Source organism: Asparagus officinalis, chromosome 8 (assembly GCF_001876935.1).
Source record: "Asparagus officinalis chromosome 8, Aspof.V1, whole genome shotgun sequence".
NCBI lineage: Eukaryota > Viridiplantae > Streptophyta > Magnoliopsida > Asparagales > Asparagaceae > Asparagus > Asparagus officinalis.
In genome coordinates, this window is record NC_033801.1 from 106245365 (window position 1) to 106254899 (window position 9535).

Sequence of the window (9535 nt, forward strand, 5' to 3'; positions counted from 1 at the left end):
GCAAACTGCGACGTCATCACTCGTCGATCGATCCGACCGCAGAGTCGACGCGCTCAAGGTGTTCGACGAAATGGCCGAGAGAGGATATCTGGTTGAACATCTATTAGTCGACTTTTTATTGACTTCTTTTGTTCAATCCGGTGATCGGCAGAGTTGTTTGAAATTGTTTCAGTAGAGCTGTTGACTTGAGATGCAGGATTCGTGGTTGCACATTTGATAGCCTTTTGAACCTTTTGATTTCTGGAAATCGCGCTCAAGATGCGATCTTTTTAGCTCGGGAGCAGTTAAGATTGCAACCTTTTTCCCCCGGATACATGTAGCTTTAATAGTGTTGTCAACGCTTGCTGTAAACTGGGAGATATAGATGGTGCATTTAGGTTTTTTGAACAAATGAGGAGTTATGGAATCTTTCCTGACACGATTACACACAATGTGCTAATTGATGGGTTATGCAAGGGGAATATTTTTTCAAAATAAACCCTTTTAAGTTTTTTATTAAAACAACAGACTCACTCTCATTTTATTTCCAGAAACCGACCCATTTCGTGGCCACGCCAGCAGTGTGGCCAGGAAATGGGTCGGTTTTTTTAATCTCGCCTCTAAATAGTCGGGGTTGCCAACCTCGACTATTTTGCACACCTTAATTAATATACATGCTAAATTAGTCGGGGTTGGCAACCCCGACTATTTTAGCACGTTGTCTAATTGGTCGGGGTTAGGAACCCCGACTAATTCGAAAACCCGCTATCGAAATGGTCGGGATTCCCAACCCCGACCATTTAGCAGAGACTTCTGGCTCAGTCATTGAGTGGAGCTGAAAATGGCTAAAGGACAATAGTCAGGGTTATGAACCCCGACTATTTGTTACCTGGGCCCGCCCCCTATATAAAAGCGACGACTTCATCTCCTAAGCCCCTATTCGTTTCCAGCCGCCGCTCTCCTCTCATTTTCGTCGTTGTCCTCCTCCCAAACTCTGTTTGAGCCACCGATGTCAGATTTTAACCTCAATTTTTGTCTGAATTTCATAGTGAAAGATCTACCAGGTAATTTCTCTACATTCTCTCCTATTTTAACATGTAGAAAATTTAGGATTTTTTCTCAAAAACGAATTTCTAATGTTTGAACTCTATTTGTAGTGGTTTATTTGGAAATTTTATTCTTGTTGTAGTTAAAATTAAACATTTAGGGCATAGGATACTCAATTTTATGGTTTAGGATTTGGGGGTCAATTTTAGTGTTTAGGATTTGGTGGTTTAGGGTTGTAATTGGGGTTTAGGGTTGTAATTGATAATATTTTTTAATTTTTTTTATTTAAATGATATAATTTTGTTTTGCATAGGTTGAACAATATGATTATTATTGCTTGTTCTTAGTGTGGAACGATTAATTATGGAATAAATAATATGCCAATGTACGTTGGAGGGGTGACAATCCCGTTAATGATATCAGAATCATATAGTTACCTTGACTTGGTTAATGAATTGCATCGAGTTACGACAATTGACCACGAGAGTATCGACTAAAAATAATATGTAATTGACCGATAACTTATGATTGAACGTACGCAGTTGAGATCTCAAACGATCATTCGATGAGTATTTTGTTTAATTTGAGCAAGTCACAACCAACGATAGAATTGTTTATTGAAACGGTGCCACATAGTACGAGCTAAATATTCAACCATCCAGGAGAATTCTCACGCATGTTAGATTTGGGAGTTAAGTCTGAACGCTTTCTTTCTTCTTCGAGTGGAATGGAGCGGACTCAACTTCAATATCACAGTGGTGCACCTTCATATGAAGAGGATGAAAGAAGCGACGCCTCTGATGATGAAGATGAAGATAGTACACCAATTAACAGCATGCAATTTGTGGGTGAAGATGATGAAGAGAATCTCGATTGGCCAAATGAAGCTTATGTTAATAATGAATATGTTAAGTACGAAGAACCATCCCCTAACGAGTTTGAATATGATGAGTGGGTTCGTTCTTCCACAGTACATGATATGCGCATTGGCGAAAGTTCATCTAATAGAGGAGATGATGAGGAGGTCCCTTTCAGAGTTGGTGAATTATTCGAGACTAAAGACCAATTGGTTGATGCTATTCGTGATTACTCAATCAAAAAGTTGGTCAAATTCAAGCGAATTAAAAGTAATCGCACAAGTTATGAGACAATCTGTTTTATGAATACACAAAGGCAAGGTCGGGCAGAGGGGAATGAATCTGATTACGCATGTCCTTGGAAGTTATATGCATTTGCCGGAAAGAAACATAATTGGTATTTTAGGATCACAAAATACTACAGTGTTCACACATGTAACAATCCAATGTTCGAGAGAGATCACAGTGGTGCCTCAGTCTCTTACATAGCTCAGTTGATTATGCCAAAATAAAAAAAAAGCTTGAACTAAAGCCCGATGACATAATTGATAGAGTGTCACGTGATAAGTGGATTGAAATATCGTATAGCAAAGCGTGGAATGCAAGGAGAATTGCGATGACAAAAATATTTGGTGATTGGGAGAAGTCTTACGCGACATTGCCTCAATATCTTGATGCGATCAAAAGAAACAATCCGAATACAAACTCATAACCAAATAGGTCAATCCGGGAATTCATAAATTCACCTTTGTATTTTGGATATTTGGTCATTCGATCGAGAGATTTAAATTTTGTCGGTCGCTCCTTAGCATTGACAGGACACACTTATACGGAATATAGAGAAATTATCTGGTATCTTTCACTATGAAATTCAGACGAAAATTAAGGTTGAAATTTGAGATCGATGGCTCACACAGAGTTTGGGAGGAGGACAACGACAAAAATGAGAGGAGAGCGGCGACTGGAAACGAATTGGGGGCTTAGGAGATGAAGTCGTCACCTTTATATAAGGGGCGGGCCCAGGTAACAAATAGTCGGGGTTCACAATCCTGACTATTGTCCTTTAGCCGTTTTCAGCTCCACTCGGCGACTGGGTCAGAAGTCTCTGCTAAATGGTCGGGGTTGGGAATCCCGACCATTTCGATAGCGGGCTTTCGAATTGGTCGGGGTTCCCAACCCCGACCAATTAGACAGCATGCTAAATTAGTCGGGGTTGCCAATCCCGACTAATTTAGCATGTATATTAACCAGGGCGTGCAAAATAATCGGGGTTAGCAACCCCGGGATTACCAACCCCGACTATTTAGAGGCGAGATTAAAAAAACCGACCCATTTCATGGTCACGCTGCTGACGTGGCCACGAAATGAGTTGGTTTCTAGAAATAAAATGGGAGTGAGTCTGTTTTTTAATAAAAATTTTAAATGGGTTTATTTTGAAAAATTGTTCTATGCAAGGGTAATGAGGTGGATAGAGGACGCAAGATTCTGAGGGCGATAGAGTTCCTGGATGTGAAGAGTTATACCAAGTAGGGTATTGTAAGTTGGGTAAGATGGAGGAGGCGGTGAAGGTTTTTTGATGAGATGGTTGAGTTTGGGATTAGACCAAGTAGGGTTAGTTACAATGTGCTTATAGACGGGTATGGTAAAGTTTGTGACTTGAGATCGGCCAATTTGGTGTTTGAGAAGATGTGGATGTGTGGGTGTTCTCCAGATGTGGTTACATTCACCTCGTTGATTTATGGGTACTGTGAAAAGGGGCAGGTTGATGATGCGTTGAAGCTTTTGCATGAAATGGGTGTAAAGCAAGTTAGACCGAGTGCTTACACATTTTCTATAATCATCGATTCTTTATGCAAGAAGAATAGATTGAAGGAGGCAAGGGAACTTCTAGAGGAATTGAATGGGCGGAAATATATTTTATCCCGCCCTTTTACTTATAATCCGGAGATTGATGGATTTTGTAAGGCAGGAAATTTGGAGGAGGCAAATTCGGTTTTGGTTGAGATGGAGGAGAGGGCTTGTAGACCTGATAAGCACACATTTACTATTTTGATTTGTGGGCATTGCATGAAAGGGAGGACTGCAGACGCCATTGGACTTTTTAATAGAATGATGGCTTCTGCTTGTGCGCCTGATAGTATAACAGTAAATACTTTTATATTGCTTCTTTTTAAGTCTGGGATGCCTAGTGAGGCTAATAGAATTATGAATATAGCATTAGGGAAGAACACGGGGTTTGCATGTGTCGACATTGAAGGAAGTTCTTTCATTATTGACAAAGAGTGCAGATGTCTCAGTTGCTGTATAGCTTCATAATTTCAAAGGCTGTAGCACAGGATTTTGTAGAGGATCATCCTAATGGATCAAAGGATTTTTGGAACTCATCAAACTGTGTCCTTTGCCACAAACGGAACTTGGCTGTGATTAGCTTCAGATATTTTGGAAGTTGGACCTTTGAATAGTAAGTGCATACTATACCTTTTCTTGTTATTCTATTTTTCTGCCAGTTACAGTTGTAGTTTGATAATAAATATACAAAACTTGTCATCATATGCATACCATTGCGTTATACATACTAGAACAGTTACTATATTAGAGAAGTTTATTTTGGTTTCACACTGGAAAACCATGGAACATATCATATTTCCTCTCCATAAATAAAACCTAACCATCTGTCTCTGGGTCAACTCAGTTTCCAGACATTAATATTGTTCTCTCTTTGTAGGGCCTTCTGTTTAAGTTTTGGTTTTCTAAAAAAATGGGTGTTGTTCATGATGAGGGATAATACTCTTCAAGCAGTCTCTTAACCAGGATAATTGTAAATTTGTAGAATTTCTAATATATGTGTGGTGGGCTTGTGTGAATGGGACAAATATAATTCAAAACTCCAATTAGGAATCCCCCCGAGTTAGCATTAACTATGACAGAATTTTTTTTCTTTGCCTTATGCACTTTTTGTTTCTAAGTTTATAACCAAAGAGCATTATTTCTTATCCAAAATTTGACCCTTTCTTGTTTTTCAATCTTTTGAATTTCTCTGTAGTCTGTTAACAAGCGCGTTCACTGAGATATCCTCGTGAGTCGTGACTATGTATTGAAACATTTCTTATATTCTTGTAGCCTAGCTTCAGAACTGGAACTTTAGTTACACTTATGGTTATTTAATTTGGGCATGGTTCGTTTCTCTTAATACTGCTACCTGGGATGTAGCTGCCTATATTGATAGTCTTTTCTTCAATATAGCTCGTGAAGTGCTTAGTCAAACTTAGAGGATTAGGCTCATCCAACTTCCCCTTAAGAATTTGATCATTCCGTTGATAACTCGTGCTCACGTTTAAACCAACTGCTCCTTTTATGGAAGACGGTTCTGATACTATGAAGAAATTTATAACCAAATGGGTATCATTTAAATATTCAAGGATAAATTCTCAGGATTATCTAAAAAATGTTTTTCAAGACCACATAAATGGAAATATGAAAAACAATACACACATTTCTTTCTGCATCCTTGGAAGCACCTTGGTCATGTAGAGTTGAGGGAAATAGTTCTGTATTGTTCATTGAATGAATTAAAAGCTATAATTGAATTAAGAATAACACGTAAACATTGGTTTATAATATTACAAACCTATACAAACTACAAAGTGAAAATTTTGAAAGTTACAGACACGGGGGCCACACTTGATTATAGGAAAGTTTGTGATGCCAATTAAATATCAGTTGAACATACAAAGAGACTCGTATTGTACCTAAAGTCACCTTTGTAGATACATGTTTAGTGAGCTCCATGCCCCTTCAGTTCGTTCATCTGGTACTTAATTAAGTCATTGCTAGAGTTAAACTGTAAGCAGTTTGATCTTTTGATATGGGGAGGTTGATACAAAGGACTTCAAGTACAAATAAATAAATATGGTTTCCTAGCACGAGTAGTTTCTATTATGAAGTCGCACCTCTGTCGGATACCAGCACTTTCTTGGACATTCTTCAGATACGTGTTATGCACTTACTGAAACATGTCCTCCCTTGTATAAAGCATGTTCTATAGAACACTGATCATGTTTTTATCATCTAAAAGTGATATTACGCTCATAGTAGATGACAATGTGTTACTTGAAGTGATTCCTTGGAGAGTTGTTGCTTTGATATTTTAACCTTGGGGTTTTTGCATGGTTTTTGCATGTATACCCCTCAAACCTTTCATATTTGCAAAAACACCCTGTATGTTGCTTGGATAGGGGTACAGGTAGTGGTACAAGTATAGGTACGGGTAAATGATGGCACAAATTTATAAAAGGTAGGACATCGGGACATGGCTACATAAATATTTATATACACATATATTACATATTGGAATTAATAATTTATATGAGAACAAGAATAAGAATGAAAATTCCTATAAAAGTTTTATGTTTCTTTTATTATGTGGATTATTAATTGGAAAATCAGTAGTTTTTGAACTAGACATCCAGAAGATCCTTCAAAATCTTAATTCGAAACTTGACTTATGTCCAACGAGTTTCAAGAAGTGAATGTGAATTGTAGGATATATGTCAAAAAATGGTATGACTAATGTTTTAAATTAAAACATGTATTGTGTAATTGAGTACATTTTGGAATAAATATATACATATACGCAAGGAGTGTCCAAGGAGTCTAGGTACGGGTATGGATACGTGTCAAGTTCGGGTACGGATTCAGATTAGAAGTACCCTGGTAACATAGATACTCTCCAAATCTTGATATTTGCAAAACTAATCTCCAATTCTTTAAGACTGAGACTTTCTATCCCTCACTTATTCTTACTTGCTATTCTCTTACGAAATATGCCTGGCATATTCTTTAAAATTTTGTTAGCTTAGATAGAACTTATTGTTGATAACTAATATACCATTTACTTGTTTAATAAATACAAATTTTATTTCTGATTACAACAACCAAGTCTGGAGACAGGGAGAAGGGGCAAAGCTCCAATGGATTTCTTCCCCATCTTCGTTCAAACCCCCATCGTGGCCTCCACCAATTCAGAGATGATAGCCATGTTTGAGACTAATCCCCAAAGAAATGGAGACAATAAGGCCTTATTTGGTATGTGGAAATGAGTGAGAATGGAATAATAATTCTCACTTCTCATTCCTTTGTAACAAACATAACCCTTTTTTGGAAACCAGAGTGCCCTGTAATAGCCAGAAAAAAATATGTACATAATATAAAATAATGATAAATATATAAATATATATATAACAGGTTGAGCTGTCTCGTTTAGAGCTTCTTGGAGAGTCCCAAAAGCGACGTGTTTTTTTCGGTTATCCTGGAAACCTAACCCTATAAAACCCTAGTAGCTCAGAACCTTTTAGCCTACGTCTCTCACATCTCACCTTCTCTTTTAAACCTGAAAAATCAAAAGATGGAGGAATGAAACAGAGAAGAAAAAAATATAAAAGAAAACCCACGAAAAAAAGGGAGAAAAGAAGATCACAACACCCAAATTAGGATTCCAATGTATAATCTCCTTTCAAATTTCATAGAAAATCTTAGTAAATCGAATCAAAATAAAATGAGTGAGGATGTTAACTTGTTTTGAAATATGAAGTAAAAAAAATCTAGGGTTTTCAAAGGATTTTTTTCTTTTTCTTTATGTGTTTAGGATGCATGAAACAAACTGAAAAAAAAAGAAAGAGAAAATAAACTTACCTACATCTGACGAGGGTCTACCGTCGGCCTCTCCTGGTCGCCGACGATTCTCGTCACCATCTTGTAGCCATGGAGAGGGAGAGAGAGGTGCCTCAGATGCCTCCAGCCGAAAAAAAAAGAGAAGAAGAAAACCAAAAAAAAGGAACGGAAAAAAAGGGGAAATAAGAAAAGAAACGAAGAAGGAAGAAGGAAAAGGATTAGATTAATATAAAGGGAGGAAATTTTATAAAAACCCCCTTAGTTATATTTAGCTTTGTTAACAAACCCTCTTGGGTGGAGGATAATTCATTCTAAGTCCTTAAAAGCCATAAAGATTGTAAATAAACACTAACAGAAAAATCTAGGATCATATATGAACAGAATAATTTCATATAGACCCCTATCAATTACTCTATTTGCAAACAAGTCCAATTTGAAGAATAAAAGATAACTATGGGTTTGATTAATTCCCTATAACCCTTGTCTTGTCATAAATTATTAGGAAGTCCAGAAGCTAGTATATGGGAGCTATAAAATTTTGATAAATTGCTAAAGTTAATATTAAGCTCATATGTACTGCAGAATTTGATTATTATTGATTATATTTGAATTTATTAGGCTCTAGATTATGAATTGATTATATGTTTGTCCTGAATTAATAATTAGTTCTATTCCTATATCTTATATTATAGGATATGGTTGATACTCAGGAAAATATTTTGGGAAAGTCGTGTCCACTTAAGGTGAGTTCATTTCTCACTAGTATTTTATAATATGAAATTGCATGAGTATTATATTTATCTTGTGATCGAAAAATAAATAATATGTTATTTTCATGTATATAAAGATTTGACCTATTTCTGTTGTGGTCTATCCTATAATACGATGTTAGCCTCGTATAATATATGAAAAGCGAATTTGATTTTTATGTAAAATATGAAAAATGAATTTGGCTCTCATGCAAATTTCAAATAATTGTGAGCATTGTTTTATATGAAATTTTATGATGAAGTATATGGAACGTATTTCAACAGTTAACGGATTCAAAGATTTTTTCGTGACTTAGTATCTGATAAAAGAAAAAGAAAAAAAATATGTAAACTGTCTTAATTGAAATGAGGAGCTTTACCTTGTCAACTTCATTTGAAAATACCTGTAAATTCTGATATGTAAAGTATTACTCATTGGACATGTGATCTCGATGTTTTCAAACCCTTAAATAGTCCCATATGGATTGTTTCTGCCTTCCATAGGGTGAATTCACTTTTATTTGGTCCTCTGTATTGGCTCTTCTGTATTGGCCCTTCTAAAATTTGTTGCCCCTCTGTATTTGACCGGTAACCTATGACAGTGTTAGGTACATTTGATTCCCAAAAATTGTCTGTTATGTGATGCGGTTTACGTATTTCCTTGCTACTGGGCTATAATTTGTAGCCTTAGTGTGACCTATGGGGTGATTTTTACCTTCATAAATAACTCATCGAGAACTAAGATTCTGATAATTGACTGAGAAATTGAGAAACCAATAATTCTCTGGTTTTGTACAAATTAGTAGTTTTTTTTCTTTCTTAATGCTTACCTTGATTCAAAGAGGGTTTGATTCCACGAAACGTCACTGTATATTCAGTTGCACATAAGAAATAAAATACAATTGTTGTAATCTTTCTGGAAGCCAACAATATTATGATATTTGTAATCGTATTTTGCTATCTTTGAAATTCTCATGCAAAACTTATAATTCGTTATTTCTGAGACTTATTCTTATTACTGTTTTGTTAGTTATCTAGGAACTCTAGTGGGAAATGTTCTCACTGAGCGTTAGCTCATCTCATTGTTTCTAATTTTTTTCAGATCCGGCGTAACTTCATACTAGCCGAACTTTTGGTTAGGGCTCTTGGCTGAGAGGCGTTATATGGAGAGGCTCTTCTTTTTGATGTTACCTTCAGCACAATTTGTTTGTTTTGTAAAAACACTTATAACGG

General features: G+C 36.2%; 1 pseudogene; it reads left to right on the top strand.

The window, feature by feature from the left end:
* Positions 1703-9535, top strand: LOC109821657 (annotated as a pseudogene).